Raw genomic sequence first — 22,768 nt, forward strand, 5'->3', positions numbered from 1 at the left:
AACTACAAAAGTTTCTTTATGCCATTACTTCTATTGTGAATATTAGAAGTCTCTAATCTCCTGTTGAAGTTAAACTTCATTTGCCATCCCCTAAATGCAGAGAAATTGCTTCTGTTCCCAGACCATTATGGATTAGATCACATAAGCACATTTTATATCCAATACTGATGATTAAGCCATCATAGTAAAAGAATCTATCTGCTCCAAAGTCAGAAATAATGCTAAAATATAAAGCCCAGCTATAAATATGGTAAACATCAAAATAGGAGAAAACTTTTTGTTGAAAAAACATTTGAAAAAGAATATAGCAGTCCACTTTTGGTTAGACATATGTGTTACACAAGGCAGCTGTTTTTTATGGAACACTTCATTTCTACCAATGCTATCTTCCTAATCCAGCTCATCTGTGGATATTAAGTGCCTAAAACTTGCTTTATTTCCTCACTATTTCACAGTCTTCCTTTAATTTAACAATGTCTGTGGTATGTTTCGGAAAAAAATAACTTCACAAGGCTCAAATTTTATGATTGCTGAGTTTTTCCCCTGGGATAACTAATCAATTGTTTAACTTTTATCAGAAGTGGTAATGACAAAGTTGTTATGTTCCACCGTTAAAATTATCAAAAAAGGAAGAAAAACTAACAGCTCAAAGTTCAACTAAGCTTTGGTGAATTTCTCTTGGAAGCAACATCTATTACTTTTATTGATAAATAATGTGTTCTACATGTAAATGCTATATAATCCATTTCCATGCCTCACTTGATTCAAGTGCTCAACTCCCTAATTAGGCATCTGTTAGACAATGAAACTTTGTTTTCCTGCACATAATATCGGTCTCTTCACTAATGTAGCTTGAATAATAACAGCTTCTTTCTCAAGAGATTAATTTGATGACTAAAGTGTCAGGAACAAAGATTCAACATTTACATTATATTAATTGATAGGGTGTGAATATTGTTATTCCACAAAGCCACATATTTTTAAATAATAGAAACCAAAACTCGACAATTTTCAACACAGGAAATACTGCATTAGCAACATCAATGACATATGAATATGGTTTCCATGACTGTTTCATATGCTATTATTTTCAAATAGACCAATGACACATCATTCTTCTGTACTTTGTAAGTATGGATATACATAGCCAGCATCTTCATCTGTATTCTTAGAAGAGGACATCTTCTCCAATGGAAAATTCACAGTGTACAAAAATAGTTGTTGATACTTGGTCATTAGTTTTACAAAAGAAAGTTGCGTTCAAGGAAAACTACCAAATGAAAAGTGCAGAGTTATAAATCATGTGGAACTCTTGGATGTCATGGCAGTGAGTTAGGACAAGAAGCAGAATGCAGGCAACAATCAATCCTATTCACTTAGTAGTGTAAAGAGAGGCAAAAATAGATGCCAGCTCCCCATTGTCCCGTTTCTCCACACAGAACAGCAAGGCAAGGGTTAGATACATGAGTGCAGTCGGGCCATTGTCTAACAGACAAGGAGCCCCAGACAGAAGCCCCTGACTTTTTGTGATCCTGAGGGGCTTGGGGAAAAGTAAAGGGAATGGTCGAGAGTGATCAAGTACTGAGCCAGGTTGGAGAAAAGTGACTTCGTCAAGGTCCCCTACATAGAAGGTCTTAGCAGAGATGCCTGAAAAGTGCCTGTGCCGGTTCCCCTGATAAAGAGGCTTCTTTATGGAGCTGCCTAGGGTAGGGATACAGATATGTGCATGGGCATGGCTAGCCTGAGGGCCTTCAGTCCCTAACTGCAACTCCCTCCAGAACACTAATGCACAGGCTGTGCACCAAGTCTAGTCTGAGGGCAGCTTTCCCCACGAGGCCTGCACGGCAATGCCCGTGGATTTGCCTATGGTCAGGCCTGAAAGGTCATGTAGGGAATTCTGGCCTGGAGCCAAGATGGATTCTCAAACCGATAGTGTCAGATTCAACAAATATGTCCTATACTTCTGAAGACCTGTAGCCTTCACAAATGGCATGGGAGAAATTGTGCTGTTTTTCATCATTGAAATTAAAGTGCAATGCTCAATTCAAATATTCTACTCTATAAGAATGCCTTTCTCTTTATATATTGTTGAATTTGGTAGAAGTAGAATAAAGTGTTACGTAGCTCTAATTTCAGTGTTCATAGGATGCCGGACCTCAGATGCTATGGCGTGTGACATTTGTAATGTAGATGAAATCCTATCTCATCTCAGCCCGTGAATGACCGTTTCTTAGGTTGGAATATATTACAGGAATAGGGACAGCTTCTCTGAAAGAAAAGCAGTATTTTTTAAAGATGTAGCATGGTGAAGCAAAAAATATTGGCTACAATGATGCAGTTATCCATGATAATGAGGAAATAATGAGAAAAGAAGAATTATTGTGGAGCTGGAAACCTTGGAAATTAATAGCTAAATAGTTATTCATTAAAGCGAACTGTATATGAAATGTAATAAAGATGAAAATTTTACTGAAGTAATTTTCTCTTCATTATGGAAACGTTTCTGACAATATTGAAGAGCAGTGTAAAGGCAAAAACGATCCTGTTTTGCTTTAAAGAATTGTTTGAAAAAGTAATGGATAAATAGAGAAATTATACTAGCTGCAAATCCAAAGACCTATTTCCTTACCAAGAAATCACAGCATTTAATCAAATACAACTTCCATCTCATTTTTAAATTAGTTTTTTTAAGGCAAAAAGAAATATGTGAATTATATAGAATGGTAGAACAAAAAATAAAAAGGGAATTTAACTTAGTTATATTATAAATAATATGTTTTTAATACATATTTATAGTGGGGTGCCTGGGTGGCTCAGTCAGTTAAGCATCCAACTTTGGCTCAGGTCATGATCTCACGGTTTGTGAGTTTGAGCCCTGCATGGGGCTCTGTGCCGACAGCTCAGAGTCTGGAACTTGTTTCGGATTCTGTGTCTCCCTCTCTCTCTGCCCCTCCCCCCGCTCATGCTCTGTCTCTGTCAAAAATAAAATAAACATTAAAAAAATTAATACATATTTATAGTATGTACTATAGAAATGTACATTATGAATGTTATAGATTATAAATTATATATCCTGCACATTTACATAGGTCCTAATCTTTGAAAAGTATCATTTATCAAGTTTTTAAACATTTTTTTAATCTTTATTTTTGAGAGAGAAAGAAAGAGTGACAGCAAAGGAGGGGTAGAGAGAGAGGGAGACAGAGGATCTGAAATGGGCTCTGCGCTGACAGCAGACAGCCTGATAATGGGGCTGGAACTCAAATTATGGGATCATGACCTGAACCAAAGTCTGATGCTTTAATGGAGTGAGCCATCCAGGTGCTCCTATTTATCATTTTTTTTTCAACGTTTATTTTTTATTTTTGGGACAGAGAGAGACAGAGCATGAACAGGGGAGGGGCAGAGAGAGAGGGAGACACAGAATCGGAAACAGGCTCCAGGCTCTGAACCATCAGCCCAGAGCCTGACGCGGGGCTCGAACTCACGGACCACGAGATTGTGACCTGGCTGAAGTCGGACGCTTAACCGACTGCGCCACCCAGGCGCCCCTATCATTTTTTAATTGAACAATTATTTTGCATCCTAAGTTTTTATTAGTTTTAAGTCATTGTTTCTTCTGACTTCAGATATGAATAGAATCTGAGCAAAGAAAGTAATAACCACAAAAATATACACATGCAAAACACACGAGAGGATGTGATACACATGATCTTACAGTTCCTTTTACAAAATCGCATGACTTATTGAGAGGATCTAGAACCTAGAAGGTAGGTATGTCTAAGTGCTATTTCCCACTTATCACTGGTTTGCCACCTGGCTTGTGAGTGACATAAGACACTGACGAACAATCACGACAAACTTTCCAACCTAATGGATCTACTGTGAGTAGCACAAGAATAAAAAATACAAATGGCTTGGGAATTACGTAAGAATGTTTAATCTAATCTTTAAAATAATAACACACTTTGCAGAAAACTGAGCCATCAAAACAATATTTGTTTCCTAATTAGAGCTGAAAAATCATAATATTATACACAAAACAATATAAACAGAATTCAAATGTCCTTGTGCTGTTACAGGTTACATTTCTTTACATTTCTCTTCTCCAAGAAACGTGATGGTGCTGTGTAAGATCGTCAACATTCATATCCTTAAATAAGTTTCTTCACACTTTATTTATCAAGTAGTTTCATTACTTACGGTCCTGTGATTTCAAAAATCATAAATATTACAAAAAAGTGTAACAATAATTTAATGTCATATAGAATCGAATGTTTTTCTTTCAAATACATGTTCCTCCATGATCATTTAAATTACAATGAACACATAAAATTAGAGTTGTGTTCAATAAAACTAAATAAATATTGTCTTATCAAACTCAATACGGATGCTCAAAGACTTTATATATAACAAACCAAATCACATTTTTGTCCTGATTCCTGTATCTATTGCAGTTAAACATCAATCATGTTAAAATGAAATGGACATTGCTGAAAACTTTCTTGTTGTTTTTTCTGCTAGCACATTTTTGGTTTCCTAAACAGGCAAACAGCATAGTGAATTGCATGGATCTTCTTAATGCTAAATCAAAGACCATTTCTTTTCAGTACCAAATTATTTTTGACATTTGAGTTGGAAACTCCAGATAAGCCAGCAGAGTTCCAAAAATAATTGATAAAGCAAAATTCAATTAGTCAGATGTATCTCAGCTACTTCTTCCTTGCAGCTTAATCAAATTTGTGAAACTTTTTAATTTTGGGTGAGTCATAATGCTACAAAATACTTTAAGAATACAAAGACTGAATCGGGATTCTGATACGTTTAGTAGTTTTACTTTTACAACATAGTGTGACTAATTGAGCTACTTTGCTAAGACTATACCTATTTCTGCTTCATCTATTCTGTGTCCTAAAAGCATGAGAAGCCCTGTGCTAAAGAAAAAAAAAGGATTCAGTAGTCAAATGATAATACCATCATGTCTTTATATTTTTGTCTTTTCTGGAGATTTTCACTTTGACCCAAAAGTACATAGATGATTACAAGTTGATCTCCAATTATGTAGATTTAAGTAACATATATTTGTATATGCCTTCAGTATAGCTATGGTCAATCTTCTTCTGTTATCCTGACATAGAATTCCAGGCTTGAAAATTTATGCAGAGTAATTCTAGCTTTGGTTGTATGGTGAAATAGATAATATGTCTTCAATTCCTAACCCTGACCTTTAAAAACTAACCCTGCTAGAAATACGGGATGAAGTTTAAGAAGCATTCTTACAGGGGAAAACGGAAGTCACCAAGCAAAATAGGCAAAACACAACTTCTGTGTAGATTGCAAGAAAATGAGCTGGCACTGGGGCTGTGGAGACGTCTTATTGTTCATTGTAACCTAATCAAAGATTTAGTACTGAGATTCCCAGGTAGAGAGCTGAGACCCTCAGATACTCCATTCTGAGGTTGCCCAGAGAAAATCGGCCTAGTTGCATGTGGGGATGACGAGGAAGATAATGTGCCTATCTAGATTCTGACTGGAGAAACAGATCTTATAAGTCAAAGCAATGGATCTTCATCCACTGATTTTTTGGTTCAGTTTGGTTTTGGAAACCCTACAGTAAGAAACCTGAAACAGGCATTGGCTCAAAAGACAGAGCTAGGCTTGGGGAACTAGGAAGAAGCAAATGGTAAAATCTCTCCAATCATACAGGATTCCTATAAATAAAACCCTGGGAAGGTGAGCTCACAATTCAAAGTTTCAAAGCACTCAAACAAAAATGTCCCCTAGAAGAGAGTCACAGCTGTGACAAACTGTAAGAATAGAACCTCAGAACATTAGCTAATAAAGTCAACTGTGGACATGAAAATGGGTGTTTAAAATAATTAAAAACAATATAAAATTGAAACTATAAGAAATAAAAAGCAAAATTAAATAAGAATGGGAATATTTGAAAAACAACTAAATATAAATTTCAGAAATGAAAAATTAGCATTGGAATTAACATTTTAACAAGTCAAATTATCAGAAACAGGTGAATAGAAGATTTGTGACCTGGAAGCTAGATAATAACAATACCTATTGAGTGCTTAGCCTACAAAAAAAGTAATTTGTATACTATTTTTTTAATGTTGTTTGTTATTAATTTTACTACTGCGAGAATATTCATTATTATATTCGGGCTGGCTGGGATTTGTTAGTGACAAGCAGACTGGTTCTGTCATCCATGCCAGCAACCAGTCTGCTGTTTTGCCTCTGAGGAAATTATTCAGAATTTAGCATAGAGTAATAACTAGATTATCGATATGGAGATTATAAAATGTGGAGGATGAAATGTAAAGGATATGTGTCTCTAATATGTGTCGAATATGTGTCTCTAATCATTCTACCTTAACACTCTTCGGAGATGCACACACTACTGGATTTCTCTAGCTTCTTCACTGGCTAAGGCGTCTAGTGCATTCATGCTTGTTCTTCCCCGTCTCTAATGTCGGAACATTGGACCACCCGAGGATCAGTCGCCACCTACTTCTCTCCTCTGTGGATTACTCAACTCACTTGATCTCATATGGTCCCATAGTTTTAAATCCTTAAATACCTCCATGCTGATAATTCCCAATTGCTCTTCTATGTATATATAGATCATATATACAACTGCCGATATGGTAACCCAAATTAGTATTCCAGAACCCTCCCCCTTTACCACCAGTCTGGCTCTCACAGTATTCCCTAACTTAGTCTCTTCCTGTTCTCTAAGCCATCTAAATTATCAAAAAATCCTGTTGGCTCAAGCATTTAACCACTGCTTACCCCCTGCACCAACCACCCTGGTCCAAGCTACCATTATCATTATCCCAGATAATTGCAACAGTCTCCTAACTTGATCCCCTGCTCTGTCCTTGATTCCCTTCAGTCTATTCTGAATACAGACATTTGTATGATCCTACTGAAATGTAAGTCAAATGATGCTACATGTTTGCTCAAAGCTGCTTAACTCACCCAGAGAAATAAAAGCTTATAAGGCTGTAAATAATTAGACTATCGTCAGCAGTCATTCTCATAATTTCCCACTGTTCCCTTTTTTCACTGCACTTCAGTCACATAGGCCTCTAAGTATTCGAGGCATGCTCCTACTTCAGCATATTTGCACAGGTTCTGTCTGCATGGAAAATTCTTCCTTACGTACCACATGGCTGGCGTCTGTCTTTACCTCCTTTTTTGTTCACTTAAATATTACCTTTCCTCACCATCTATGTGAAATTACAGCCCTTAATAACTCATTCCCTATACCTGCTTTGGTTTTATCTTTAGTACTTCCTATTATACATAAAATATGTTCCTTTATTTTTTTTTTGTCTATATCTCCTGAAAGGTAAACCCCACACATCACGACCAAATCCCTAAAGCCCAAAGAGGACGTGGGCTAAAGCAGATCCTGAAGACATAAATAAGTTGCAGGACCAGAAAGCTTGCACTCACAGTGCACACATTCACCCTGTCTTATTGCCATTTCTTTTTTCAACTCTTATCTATGGCCTCATAGAGAGTTCCTATGACTAGGCGACTAAGAAAAGAATTGTACCTGTCATCTAGATGGCTCTGTGTGATATGATATTACCAACTAAAATGGAAGTCCATAGCATTAAAACCTTCCTTAGAGGGTCAGTGGGAAAAGAAATCTTTGGAGTATGTAGAATTTTGAGTAGTGTGCCTTGTAGTCTTTACTGATCTAGACTGATTTATGGATGATGAAGAATGGTTGAATGGTGAGGAACTTAGATACAATAAGATTAGTAGATTAGATAAAAAGCAGGAAAAGGTTGCAAGCTTCTGACTATGGGCTCTTTAGTTCTAGCAGATTCTTCCCACCACATAGGTTACACTGACCAAAATTTGTATGCACCTCTGTGAGGATCTGGGAAGAAATTGGGGAGCAGCTTCCGGTCATGTTGATTCTTTTCTCATAAACACTTTTCATGGCTTCTACTGGGTGTAATAACAACTACCTTGAACCCACCTGAGGTACTTTCTCATAACTTATGTAATCTAGTTGGCCCCCAAAGGTTTGGCATAGCTTGCTTTGAGTGCTTTATGTTGGAAGCATTTCAGAATTAAAATATATAAGTATTTATAAATGGAAATGAAAACTTATGATAATATTTCAAAAGTGGTACAGAGTTGCAAAGTAGATGAGCTCCAGACAAAATAGTTATGAGAGTTATTTCACTCTCATTTATATATTCTAAATCTGTTCATCTCGAAGATCTTCAGTAACTTTTACTTTACTGTTCTTTACCCCACTCCACCATCACATCCTATCTAGATTGCCCCACACTTCTAAGTTTCTTCCATAACTTTTGTTTTTCCTGAGTCAAAACTCTTATTTCCTAATATTTAACATTCTTACTTTGAAGCCTTTACACTTAAATCTTCAAACTATATAAGAGATTCCTATTCTGATTCCTCCTAATTTCTGGGAGTTGTGACAGGATGCTATTGATCCTAATGGATTATTCTCTCTCAAATTCTATTTTCCAAAGTAAGAGATCTCTTTTCATCAGACATCCAGGAGAGAAGAATAAGATCAACTTTGGTCAAGGGAAAGCCAGAAGTAATTTGCAATTTTTGCCCTTATTTTTTCCTTCTGTCTCTTCCAACTCCTGTCTCTCTATTACATTTTACTTTGCTTATCACAAGGAAAAGCTTCTCTCACTTGTAAGTATTTTTATAAAGTTAGTAATTATATTATTTATTTTTCTTTGTATATAACATGGTTATTTCTTGCTCAGATATAAAGAGCCTCTGATTTTTCATAGTCTTATTTCTTTGGTCTATACTGGTGTGGATAATTTCAATTTGACTAAATTGTTGTCCAAGAATATTAAATTTCATAACAGGAAAGACTTGTTATGAAAATTTATAATTAGCTTATTTAGATACTAATACTTAAATAAAACCACGAGTAAAAGACAAGCTAATTTTGATTTAAAAATAAAGCAAATTACAAAGGAAACCATTAATTCAAAAAGATATATGCACCGTTATGTTTATTGTAGCATTATTTACAATAACCAACTTATATTATCAAAATAAGTGTCCATCCATAGATGAATGGATAAATAAAATGTGTATTATATATACTATATAATATATATTATATATATATATATATATATATATATATATATATATATATAGTAGCAACAAAAAACAATGAGATGTTTCTAACCGCAACAAGAAGGCAAGAAGGATGGACCTTGAGGGTATTATGCTAAGTAAAATAAATCAGGCAGAGAAAGACAAACACTATATGATTCTACTTTTGTGGAATCTAAAAAAAAAAACATTTAAAAAGCAGAAATAGACCTATAAATACAGAGAACAGCTGATGGTTGCTGGAAGGTGGGACAGATGAGCAAAATGGGTAAAGGAGAGTGGGAGGTACAGGCTTCCAATTAGGAAATGAAAAAGTCATGGGGATAAAAGCATAGGGAATGTAGTTAATGATATTGTAATAGTGTTGTATGGTGATACACATGATAGCTATGTTTGTGGTGAGCATAACATAACCTATAGAGTTGTCAGATCACTATGTTGTACACCTGAAACTAATGTAACAGTGTGTTTCAAGTATAATTCAATTAAAAAAATAAAATAAAAACTAAAAAGGGGTGCCTGGATGGCTCAATCAGTTAACTCTTGATTTTGGCTCCGATCATGATCTTATGGATAGGGAGATTGGGCCCTGTGTCAGGCCCTGCATTGATAGCATGGAGCCTGCGTGCGATTCTCTGTCTTTTCCTCTCTCTGCTCCTTCCCCTGTTATGCATGCACATATGTGTGATGCCTCTCTCTCTCTCTCTCAAAAAACAAACATTTTTTTTAATTAAAAAAAATAAGGCAAGAAATAAAATTCCACCAGTAGCTAGGACTAAACATTGACAATCCCTTGTCAAAATATGCAAGCATTTTTATGCCCCAATTTCAATCATGGATTTAAGAAAAAAGAAAATGAGCAACACTTTACATTTGTATAAGATGTTTATATTACTCCGGAAAAAAAAATGTAAAAATTAAGTTAGTTACATTTTCCCAGCATTTTAATGTGTCGGGGGGATCCTTGGAACTTCATATACTAAGCAGAACTTCACTTTGAAAGTATTTTCAAACTTTCCATTATGTAAGTTATTTTTATTTTGTAAAAACAGAAAATATTTCTGTAACTGAAATACTCATTCTATCTTTAGAAATCCTATATAAAAATGCTAAATGGTTAAGTGATAATGCCATGACTTCATTGATATTTTGTATCATTGAAGGACATTTAACCTGATTATCCAACTGGGTCTTTGGAATGTTTTGGAAGAAATACCTATTAAAGACTTATTTGTATGGTTAGACCTAGTATACTAAAAGGTGACTGTGAAGAATAATTTATGATGAAAAGTAGCCATTCAAATGATCTTATTCCTATTATTGGGTGGCATATAGAGTCAAGGGGTTATTTCTTTTTAAAAGAAAAACTTTTTTAATGTTTATTCATTTTGAGAGACAGAGAGAGACAGAGCATGAGTGGGGAAGGGCCAGAGAGAGGGAGACACAGAATCTGAAACAGGCTCCAGGCTCTGAGCTGTCAGCACAGAGCCTGATGCGGGGCTCGAACTCAAGAACTGTGAGATCCTGACCTAAGCCCAAGTCGGCCGCTCAACCAACTGAGCCACCCCAGGAGCCAAATGGTTATTTCTGTTTTCGGTGCTTCCATCTGTGATCACTATGTGTATCTTAATAAGCAAAATGCTGGTCTTGGGTTCAAGATGGTAATATAAGAGGGGGCATATAAAAGAAGGTCCACATTGAAGCAGATAAAAGAGGCTTGGGCAAAATGTCACCATATACTTTATCTCCAGCAAAACAACCCACATTTGAATGAGAATTCAAAACCTGCAGCTTCTCCCTGAGGAACAAAGGTTTTAAATCCAACATTGGGTACTGTAACTTTAAGACCTACACATGAGAGACAAGACCCCAAAACATCTAGCTTTGAAAACCCATGAAACTTGCATTCAGGAGACCAAAACGCCTATGGCAAAGTGAGAAACTATTCTTAAAGGGCTCACACACAAACTCACTGCCAAGGGGCTCAGAGCAGAGGAAGGTGATTGAGAGGAATCCAGACTTTATGTGAAAGAGTCTCATTTGCTAAACATAAAGCATCAGCCTAAGGGGTAGTCATCTAATTTTAGATGCATCTAGAGGCCTATTGGTTGGTGGGCACCATATTTGCACTCTCATTCTGTCCCCAGCCAAGAAAAAAGAATACTTTTTTCTTCCACCACTCTGTGGCATCACCTACACATTCTCCCTCTGCCTTATTGTAGCCAGTGTGTAATACCTCTTTTTGTTGTTGTTAAGTTTATTTATTTTTGAGAGAGAAAGAGAGGGGAGGGGGCAGAGAGAACCAGAGAGAAAGAATCCCAAACAGGCTCCACACAGTCAGGTGTAACCTGTTGCAGGGCTCAAACTCACCAACTGCGAGATCATGATCTCTGCCGAAATCAAGAGTCAGACAGCTTAACTGAGCCACCCAGGCACCCCTTTTCATTGCTGTTTTTAAACTCTAGGCATTTTTGTTTTCTCCAGGCACTACACGTTATGCACCCCCTCTGTCTTGCTTCAGCTGGTGGGTTGAATATTCACCCTCCCCATCTGCCACATTCTAGAGCACCACTATCTCTGAGATGGAGACTTTTACATGCCTCTGGTTCCCTAAGCTTTTCAGCTACTGCCCAGAGGACACCCCTGGATTGCCTGGCTCTGGAGGCCATAAAGACTTGTGATCCTGAGTAACATGGGACTGAAGTAATTGAAGAGAAAGTTCCAGCACTGCACAGATAGCAGAGTGAAACATACCTCTAGGCTTTCTGTGAAGGAAACCTATTTTTTTTGTAGACCTTTGGCCTAAGGGGCAGGTAGGTATGGCACATATTTAGGGGTGTGTGGAATGACCCTCAGGGAATGTAAGCTGATGGATGGCATCTTTGCAGTCTTCCTCGGCCTTGATATAGTTCCCTGGTATCTCACAGAAAGAAACATACACTTATCTTCAGCCCTGAATTTTTTTTTTAATTTTTTAAATGTCTTATTTATTTTTTAGAGAAAGAAAGAGACAGAGTGCGAGCAGGGGAGGGGCAGAATCAGAGGGAGACACAGAACCTGAAGCAGGCTCCAGGCTCTGAGCTGTCAGCCCAGAGTCCAACACAGGTCACAAACCTACAAACTGTGAGATCATGACCTGAGCCAAAGTCAGATGCTTAACCACCTGAGCTACCCAGGAACCCCTTGAGCCCTGAATTTTGTGAAAGCCATCCAAAAAGATACCTACTGGTATCTCTTTGGTAGCCAGTGGGCTTATGCTTGCAGTCCAGCAGGACTCTACTGAATACATTAAAAGCTGCTGCCAGATTGTCTGGCTTCCAACAGCCTGAATCTAGGCGCTGAACTCAGACTTTTCCCTTTGGGACAATGACATGTCCTGGCACACCTTCATCTACTGATAGCCATAAAATACAAAATACACTGCTTTTACCATCTCCATGGTTTGAGAGACAATCAAGATCTAGGGCAGGGTTGAATGATAATGTTAATTTTCTACATGAGGCCACTCACTAAAGACTAGGAGAGATGGCTATTTTATCTAATGCAATTTTAAGAAGATTGGAATCATATCAACTATCTTTTCTGACCACAATGGTATGAACCTAGAAATCAACGGGGAAGCTGGAAAATTTGCAAACATGTGCAAACTAAGCAAAACACTTCTGAACAACCAATGGGTTGAAAAAATCAAAAGGGAAATAACATATCTAAAATCAAATGAAAATGGAAACACAAAATAACAAGTCCTATGGGATGCTGCAAAAGCAATTCTGAGAGGAAGGTTTATAGCAATAAATGTATATATTACAAATTCAAAAGACCTTAGAAAACCTAACTTTACATCTCCAGAAACTGGAACACAAAACAAATTAAGCCCAAAGTTAGCAGAAGGACACAAATAATAAAGATCACAACAGAGATAAATTAGAGACAAGAAAAACAATAGAAAGGATTAATAAAACTAAGATCTGGTTTTTTGAAAAGATAACAAAATTGACAAATCTTTAGCTGCACTAAGAAAAAAAGAAGACTGAAATATATAACTAGAAATTAAAGAGGAAACATTACAACTGATATAAAAGAAATCTATAGGATCATAAGACTCTACTACGAACGATTATACACCAGCAAATTAGATAATCCAGAAGAAATACATAAATCCCTAAGACTGAGTCAGGAATAAATAGAAAATCTGAACATATCAATAACAGGTAAAGAGATGAAATCAGTAATCCAAATCCTCCCAACACAGAAGACCCCCACAAGACAGTTTCAGTGGTTAATTCTGTCAAACACTTAAGGATTTAATGCAAGTCTTTTTCAAACTCTTCCAAAAAATTACAAGAATAGAAAATACTTCCAAACTCATCTGAGATGACTATTACACTTATACCAAAGTCAGATAAAGACACTACCAGAAAACTATATACCATTACCTGTGATAAATTGAAGGTGCAAAAATCTCAACAAAATATTAAAAAAACAAATTCAAGAGTGTATTAAAAGGATTATATGCCATGACCAAGTGAGCTATGTCCCTGGGATATAAGTATGGTTCAGCATATGCAATTGAATAAATGTAATGCATCACATTAATAAAATAAAATATAAAAATCACATAATTATCTTAATAGGTGCAAGAAAAGCATGTAACAAAATGCATCTTTTCATGATAAAAACTTTCAACTAATTGGATATAGAAAAAAATCACCTTAACATAATAAAGGCCATATACAACAAACTCACAGCTAACATTATACTCAATGATGAACTATTAAAACTTTTCCTCTAAGATCAGGAAGATAAGGATGCCAGTTCTCATCACTCTTATTCAATGTAGTACTGGAAGTCCTAAATAAAACAATTAGGCAAGACCTAGAAATAAAAGTCATCCAAACAAGAAAGAAAGAAGTAAAATTATCATTATTTGGATATATTATTTCATATACAGAAAATCCCAAAGATACAAAAAAAAACTGTTGCAAGTAATCAATAAACTCAATACTGTTGCAGGATATGAAATCAACATACAGAAGTCAGTAGTATTTCTATACACCAATAATGAAACATCTGAAAAGGAAATAAAGAGAATTATCCCATTCACAATGACATCAAAAACAGTAAGACATCTAGGAACATAGTCAAGGAAATGAAATATCTTTAAATGAAACCTACAAGACTGTGTTAAAAAGAATTGGAGAAGACACAAATAAATGGGAAGACATCCAGTATTCATGAATAAGAATATTATTAGTTCTTAATGTAATATCTAATATTATATTATAACTAATATTATTATAATGTCCATAATGCCCAAAGCCATCCACAGATTCAACACAATCCCTATCAAAATTCCAATAGTATTCTTCACAGACATAGAGCAAACAATCCTAAAATCTGTATGGAACCATAAAAGACCCCCAACAGCCAAAGCAATCCCGTTAAAGAACAAAGCCAGAGGCATCATGTTCTTGAAGTTTCAAACAATATTACAAAGCTATAGTAATTAAAACAGTATAGTACTGGCATAAAAATAGACACATAGACCAATGGAATAATAAATAACCCAGAATTAATCCCCTGTATATACAATCAACTAATATTCTACAAGAGAGCCAAGAATACCCAGTGGGAAAGGAATAATTGCTTCAATTGGTGCTAAGAAAACTGGATAAACACATTAACAACAGAATCAGACCCTTATCTTACACCAATCACAAATTAACTCAAAATGGATTAAAGAGTTAAACATGAGGCCTGATACCATAAAACTCCTAGAAGAAAACATAGGGAAGAAGCTCCTTGACATTGGTCTTGGTGATGAGTTTTGGATGTGATACCAAAAGCATAAGCAACAGAAGCAAAAATCAAGAAATGGGACTACATCAAACTTAAAAGCTTCTGTGCAGCAAAAGAAATAATGAAATGAGGAGACAATCAGATAAGGGGTTAATATCCAAAATATATTCAATTTATCAAAATATATTCACACAATTCAATAAACAAACAACCTGATTAAAAATAGGCAGAGAGGGGGGCACCTGAGTGGCTCAGTCTGTTGGTGCCCAACTCTTGATTTCGGTTCAGTTCATGATCCCAGGGTTGTGGGATCGAGCCCCGTGTTGGGCTCCATGCTGAACATGGAGGCTGCTTAACATTCTCTCTCTTTCTCCCTCAGCTCCTCTCCCCTATTTGTGTATTTTCTCTCTCTAAAGTAAAAAGAAAGAAAGAAAGAAAGAAAGAAAGAAAGAAAGAAAGAAAGAAAGAAAGAAAGAAAAAGAAAGAAAGAAAGAAAGAAAGAAAGAAAGAAAGAAAGAAAAGAAAAGAAAAGAAAAGAAAAAGGAAAATGGGCAGGGGAACTAAATAGAGAATTCTTTAAAGAAGACATTAAAATAGCCAACAGGTACATCAAAAGTGTTCAAAATCGTTAATCATCAGGAAAATGCAAATCAAAACCACAATTAAATGTCACCACATATCTGCTAGAAAGCTATCATCAGGAAGACAAGTGGTAACAAGTGATGAGAATATGATGAAAAGGAAACACCTTGGGAATGCAAGCTGGGGCAGCCACTCTGGAAAACAGTATGGAGGTTCCTCAAAAAATTAAAAATAGAACTACCCTACGACCCAGCAATTGAACTACTAGGTATTTATCCACGGGACATAGGTGTGCTGTTTCAAAGCAACACATGCACCCCCGTGTTTATAGCAGCACTATCAACAATAGCTAAAGTATGGAAAGAGCCCAAATTTCCATTGATGGATGAATGGATAAAGAAGATGTGGTGTGCGTATGTGTATATATATATATATATGTATATATATATATATATACACACACACACATACATACATATATATATACATATATATATATACGTATATATACATATATATACATATATATACATATATATACGTATATATACGTATATATACATATATACATATATATACATATATACATATATATACATATATATGTATATATATACGTATATATACGTATATATATGTACACACATATATACATATGCAATGGAATATTACTTGGCAATCAAAAAGAATGAAATCTTGCCATTTGCAACTACATGGATGGAACTGGAGGGTATTATGCTAAGTGAAATTAGAGAAAGACATAAATCATATGACTTCACTCATATGAGGACTTTAAGAGATAAAACAGATGAACATAAGGGAAGGGAAACAAAAATAATACAAAAACAGGGAGGGGGACAAAGCATAAGTGACGCATAAATATGGAGAACAAACAGAGGGTTACTGGAGGGGGTGTGGGAGGGGGGATGGGCTAAATGGGTAAGGGGCATTAAGGAATCTACTCCTGAAATCATTGTTGCACTATATGCTAACTAACTTGGATGTAAATTAAAAAAAAATTAAGTATTACGTTGAAAAAAAATAAAATGACAGAAAAAAATCAAAGTAAATAGCAGCAAGAAAAAAAAAAGGAAACCCTTATACACTGTGAGAATGTAAGTTTGTCAGCCAATTGGAAGTTCCTCAAAAAAATTAAAAATAGATCTATCATATGATCCTGCAATCCCTCTTCTGGGTATATGCCCAAAGGAAATGAAAACAGGGTATCAAAGAGATGTATGCACTTTCATGTTTATTGCATTCTTCACAATGGCTAAGAAATGGAAACCACCTAAATGCCCATCAAATGATTAATGGATAACAAGATATGATGTATATATAATAGAATATTATTTAGCCATGAGAAGAACATAATAGTATTTGTTGCAACATGGATGGAATTTGAGGACATTATATTAAGTGAGGAAAAGATGAAATACTGTATAATGTCACTTATATGTATAATCTAAAAACAAACAAACAAAAAAAAACAAAAAAAAAAACCCAAACTCCTATAAACATAGTAAAATGGTGGTTACCAGGGGTTGGAAGGTGAGGGGACAGGAAACACATGTAAGAGTAAATAAGTCCTAGAGATCTAATGCAGAGTATAGTGAATATGGACAGCAATATTGTATTATAATCATCAAACTTGCTAGGGAACTAAATCTTAGTTATTCCAAACACTAAAACAAAACAATAATTTTGTAATATGATAGAAATGCTAAATGTCACTATTATGGCATTAGAGTAAATGTATCAAATTAACACTATATACCATTTATTTACACATTATATACCAAATATACTATTAAAAAACACGTAATAAAGATATTTGTAGGTGCTATATGTGAGGGGAAAGAAGAAATTGATTTAGTTTTCAAATAAAATAAGATCGAAGCAGGGGATTACTGCTTCTTTAGAAACTCAGTTTCAGGTTAACTTCCTTTTTCTGTCTGATGGAAAACCTGTCTTGCAGAAGTGCAAAGTTTATTAAATATTATAAAGATAATACACCAGCATAATTAATTTATGGCATAGTGTTAGAGTAACTCTACCAAGTTAATAAATTGGCGGTGTGCTTTATTAACTCTAGTACTAAGAGCAAAGACAAATTTTTTATTATACATCGGTGACCCTTAAGTTTTGCAGAACCCTATGTGGTAAGCACTATTGTTATCTCCACTTAACAGATGAGTAAAATAAGACAAAGTTTAAGTTATCTGTTCACAGTTACCAACTCAAAACTGTGATCCAGATCCAGGCAGTAAAGCTCCCTGAATCAAACTTTTAACCAATATACCGATAGGTTCCCAAAGTGAGTTCTGCAGAACCCCAGGGTTTCCAGAGAATTTTCAGAGTACTCAAAATTATTTTCAAAATGCACTTATATATATATATATATATATATATATATATATATATATATATATATTTGACTCTGCTGTCTTTGAATTGATGATGCAAAAAGAAAAAAAAAAAAAAAAACACGGGAAAAACTGGTACCCGACCATGAATCAAGGCAGTAGCATCAGAGTGCTACTATTCATCATTACCATGCTTTTGCTAAAACTAATTTTTTAAAAGGCTAGTTTAAGATTTTCCTTAAATAAACAATTATTTTTAACGTCTACTTGTGAGTGTATATCATTTTATTTATCTATATGACTAAATAGAAAATACATATTAAATAACTGTAAACATAATATTGTAGTTGCAGTAAGCAACTCAAAGGATCAGTTGTTTGAGTTGTGAACTGAAATGCCCGCTTTTTTCATGAAATGCCATTTTTTAAACGAAAAAACAACATTCCTACAGACTAAGGTTATCCAGACTTGGGGTATTTTGCAGCTATTTTCTCAAAAACATGAATGCAGTAAACTTGTTACTTCAGGGAAAACTACTGGTAATACACTATTGTCAATAATAAAATTTGAACCTGAAAGTTCAAGCTAGAAGTTTAAAAAGTTTGTATCTACCACTATGAAATTCACAGCTTCTCAATATACACAGGTTTGTCTCATGAGATTAGCGATAGTATAAATTACTGTGGTTTTTTAAATATTCTCTACTGAAATACATTATCTTATGCAAGATCTGCCTAACTCAGTGAACCGGTATTTTACAAATGATTAATGCACAGTGTTACAAAATCATTCATGATAATCCAGCCATTCAAAGTGCAAAATAGATCAGTGGCTTCGGGTGGCTCAGTTCGTTCAGCCTCCAACTCTTGGTTTCAGCTCAGGACATGATCTCACAGTTTGTGGGTTCAAGCGCTGTGTCTGCACTATCAGTGAAGAACCTGGTTGGGATTCTCTCTTTCTCTCTCTCTCTCTCTCTCTCTCTCTCTCTCTGCCTTCTCCCCCCCCAAAAAAAATAAACATTTAATACAAAGAAAAGCAAAGTGCAAAATAGATCAAAGGGTTTTATTACAACAGAGAAGAAAAAATGTATTCATATTATTCATATACATTTCACCTTGCAAATGACCTTTAATAAGCTACCATTTGTTGAGTTTTGGTATACTATTAAAGAAAACAATATCCATAATTACCTGAAAAGGCTATTAAAATATTCTTTCATCTGTAAGTTTGTGTGAGGCCAGATTTTCTTCATGTACTTCAACCCAAAGCCATACAGATTGAATATGAAAGCAGATATGATAATCCAGCTCTCTTCAAGTGAGTCATCCATTAACAGACTTGAGAAAATGCTACTTTTGTCACTATTTTTTTTGAATAATATAGCTACTTCTCATAAAATGTTATTTATGTTAAATAGGTTTATTATTTAATTGAATTAACAAACATGGATTTAATTTTTTAATTTTTTTTTTTTTTTACTTTGGGGGATCTTTTTAATTTAAACTAAACCATGCTTTACATTCCAGTATCACAGTTTTGTGTCTGTGGGTTTTTATTTATTTTTTTTTATTTCTTATATGATATTTTCAGCTATATATAATGCACATTTTTTAAAGCACTTTGATGTCCTCAAGATTTTTAAAACGTCATGGATTTAATTTTTTAATTTTTTTTTTTTACTTTGGGGGATCTTTTTAATTTAAACTAAACCATGCTTTACATTCCAGTATCACAGTTTTGTGTCTGTGGGTTTTTATTTATTTTTTTTTATTTCTTATATGATATTTTCAGCTATATATAATGCACATTTTTTTAAAGCACTTTGATGTCCTCAAGATTTTTAAAACGTTTAAAGGAATCCTTTGGGGCACCTGAGTGGCTCAGCTGGTTGAGCATCTGACTTTGATCTCACAGCTCATGGGTTCAAGCCCCACGTTGGGCTCTGCGCTGACAGCTTGGAACCTGGAGCCTGCTTCAGATTCTGTGTCTCCCTCTTTCTCTCTGCCCCTCTGCTGCTCACATTCTGTCTCCCTTTCCGCCGCCCCCTCTCAAAAATAAACATTAATTTTTTTAATTAAAAAATTCAAAAAAATAAAAATAAAGGGATCCTGAGACCTAACATTTTGAGAACTCTTTAGAATATATTATGCTGCTTAAGTATCTAAACATAGTATAGCAATTGTATATAAGGAATTATTTTTTAAGTTTATTTATTTATTTTGAGAGAGAGAGAGAGAGAGAGAGAGAGAGAGAGAGAGAGAGAGAGACAAGAGAGAGAGAGAGAGAGAGAGAGACATCGCAAGCAGGGGAAGGGCAGAGGGAAGGAGAGACAGAATTCCAAGCAGGCTCCATACCATCATGTAGAGCCCGATGCAGGGCTTGAACTCACATACGGCAAGATCATTACCTGAGCCAAGATCAAGAGTCAGATGCTTAATCAACTGCACCACCCAGTCACCCCTATAAGTGATTACTTCTAAAGCGCCTGACATAAGTATGGATGTATATGTATATATATTCCTATTATGTGTAGATTGCTTATTTGGACATATTCTCACCAAAGTTTGCACTTTTGAGAACTATAACAGTTGAGAATTCCCAACCTCCAGAGGTAATTCCTTTCATTTTTAGAATGCTCTACAATGAGAAAGATTTGGGTTCTTTTTAACCCAAGTCATTATTTTAAAATTCTTCAACCTAACACAGCTACCATTCTATTAATGTAGGCTAGCATTGTATTTGGCATATGGTTTGGTACATTATACCAATGTTGACTATTACTTGAGACTGACATGGAGCTTACTAACAAAGCCATGTCTCCTGACTTCCTAGGCATTGCTGCTCAATCAAATTGCCATTTTCATCTATCCTATTTAGAACTAAATGTAACAGTTTATATTTACCCACTTTCAAGTCCATCCCAGTAGACTGATTGCTTTATTACACTAAATTCCTTTAGATTCTAGTTACTTCACTAATGACCACTTCCTCTCATTTGGAAATTTAAAAAAGGCATTCAATATTTTTTCATATTATTGGTTAAAATGTTTTGAAAAAAACTTCTCTATAAACTTCTCTGCATCACCCACATTTCTTTTACTCTCCGCTAGGTTACATGATGAACCTCTATAAATGCCATACCAATTCCACATAACTGAACAGAGACAATTAGATTAGTCATAATGACAGTTATTAATGAACCCATTAGTGCTTATAGTGATTAATGGTTTAATTTTCTAAGCACACAAATTTAAAACATCTAATTCTAGAAACTTACCAAAGATCTATATAATCACAGCTGCTTATAATTTACAGAATCTATTCTTTTTATTGAAAACACAAGCTACATCTTGCCTTCTTTCTCTTCTCCATTATTTTGCAACACTGATGTAACTCCTTTAGTGACTTTATCTGAAACTTCTCTCAGCATCCTTCTACAAAATTCATCAGTTTTGTTGTCGAATAATGCCCAGATCAGATTCGTCCCATCTGGGAGACTTCTCTTCCTAATAAACAAAAGAGCTTTCCTTAAACCTGAGGGAAGGCCCAGCCGGCAACGAATGAAGGTATGCTAATCAAGACTTGCCCTCAAGTGCCAGTGCTGCCTCCTACTGGCTGAATAAAATGAAGGCTGGTTAGTTACTTCATTAAACAGTTTGCCCTAGTTACATTATTACATAATAATACCCCCCCCCCCCATGGAGGGACTTGTATATTACATATTCAAGACATAATACATAACAAAATTTTCAATAAATCTTAGCTTTAATGGTCATTCAGTGCCCAGTTTCTAATTTTTACATTTCTCTATTCTCTGTGCTGCTGTCTTTTATTGTTTCATGGCTCACATTCATTTTAACTTATCTACAGACTCACAAAATCAGATTTTCATAGGTTTGGTTTGTAGAGCTTCAGTGGGCATGGGTTTTTGTAATGAATGCCCTCCATTTTTCTTCAAGAGATTTTGTAATTTTCTTTTTATTTTTTTTAACAGATTATAGTCTTGAATATTCTTTCAGAACATAAATATAGGAAAAGCCAAAAAAAAAAAAATCACATGTGATTGCTGTTAGTATTATTATGAAATGATTATTAATGAAATATAGAAAAATACTAACAGAAATTGAGAACTCAGTATTATATCCATGGCTTCAGTTATTTCTATTTAATTTTTAAAATTTTTACCCTCATTGCTAACGTACATTGCCTAAAATAAATAATAAGGTAAAAGGGTTTACATTCTTAGGAGCCAAGGATGAAAAATATTTTTGCATTGCCTATTATACCTGTTTTATTCTCAGGACTGAATATGTGATTTAAATATTTACAGTGATGCCTTGAGGAGTATCTTACCTATGTGAATAATGTGCTTACACATGGTTATACAATTCAGAATTAGACGATGCATTCCCTCCATGACCCTGTACATATTTCATGAAGCTGCTGTTAGTACATTTGCCTTTGTACTTTGTGTTTGAAGACTGCATCATAATTCTTATATTCATAATTTGTTACTTCTATCAGTTCTTAATATCATTAGTTTCCACATTTGCAATCAGAGTGACCAAAGCATAAAATAGATTGTTGTCCACATTAAATAACAATGTCGTCCATTAAATACCACAAAACTCTGTTTCCTTGTTTACATTATAGTACATAGCCATTTTATGAATTTTCTTTTCAACAGTATGGACCTAGAGCATGTTCTTTTTTTGAAGAGAAGACATGTGACATTTATGTTTTCTTTTTAAAAAATATTTTTTTAACGTTTATTTATTTTTGGGACAGAGAGAGACAGAGCATTAACGGGGGAGGGTCAGAGAGAGGGAGACACAGAATCGGAAACAGGCTCCAGGTTCTGAGCTGTCAGC

General features: G+C 34.9%; 1 long non-coding RNA gene across 2 annotated transcripts in view; it reads right to left on the bottom strand.

The window, feature by feature from the left end:
• Window positions 1-3,589: 3,589 nt before the first annotated feature.
• LOC123384938 overlaps window positions 3,590-22,768 on the bottom strand; it is a 121,988-nt gene continuing 102,809 nt past the window's right edge. For both annotated transcript variants that reach the window (XR_006596750.1, XR_006596749.1), the window contains one exon: window positions 3,590-4,207. This is a non-coding gene — a long non-coding RNA (uncharacterized LOC123384938). The remainder of the gene's footprint in view (window positions 4,208-22,768) is intronic.

This window comes from Felis catus, chromosome B1 (assembly GCF_018350175.1).
Source record: "Felis catus isolate Fca126 chromosome B1, F.catus_Fca126_mat1.0, whole genome shotgun sequence".
Lineage (NCBI taxonomy): Eukaryota > Metazoa > Chordata > Mammalia > Carnivora > Felidae > Felis > Felis catus.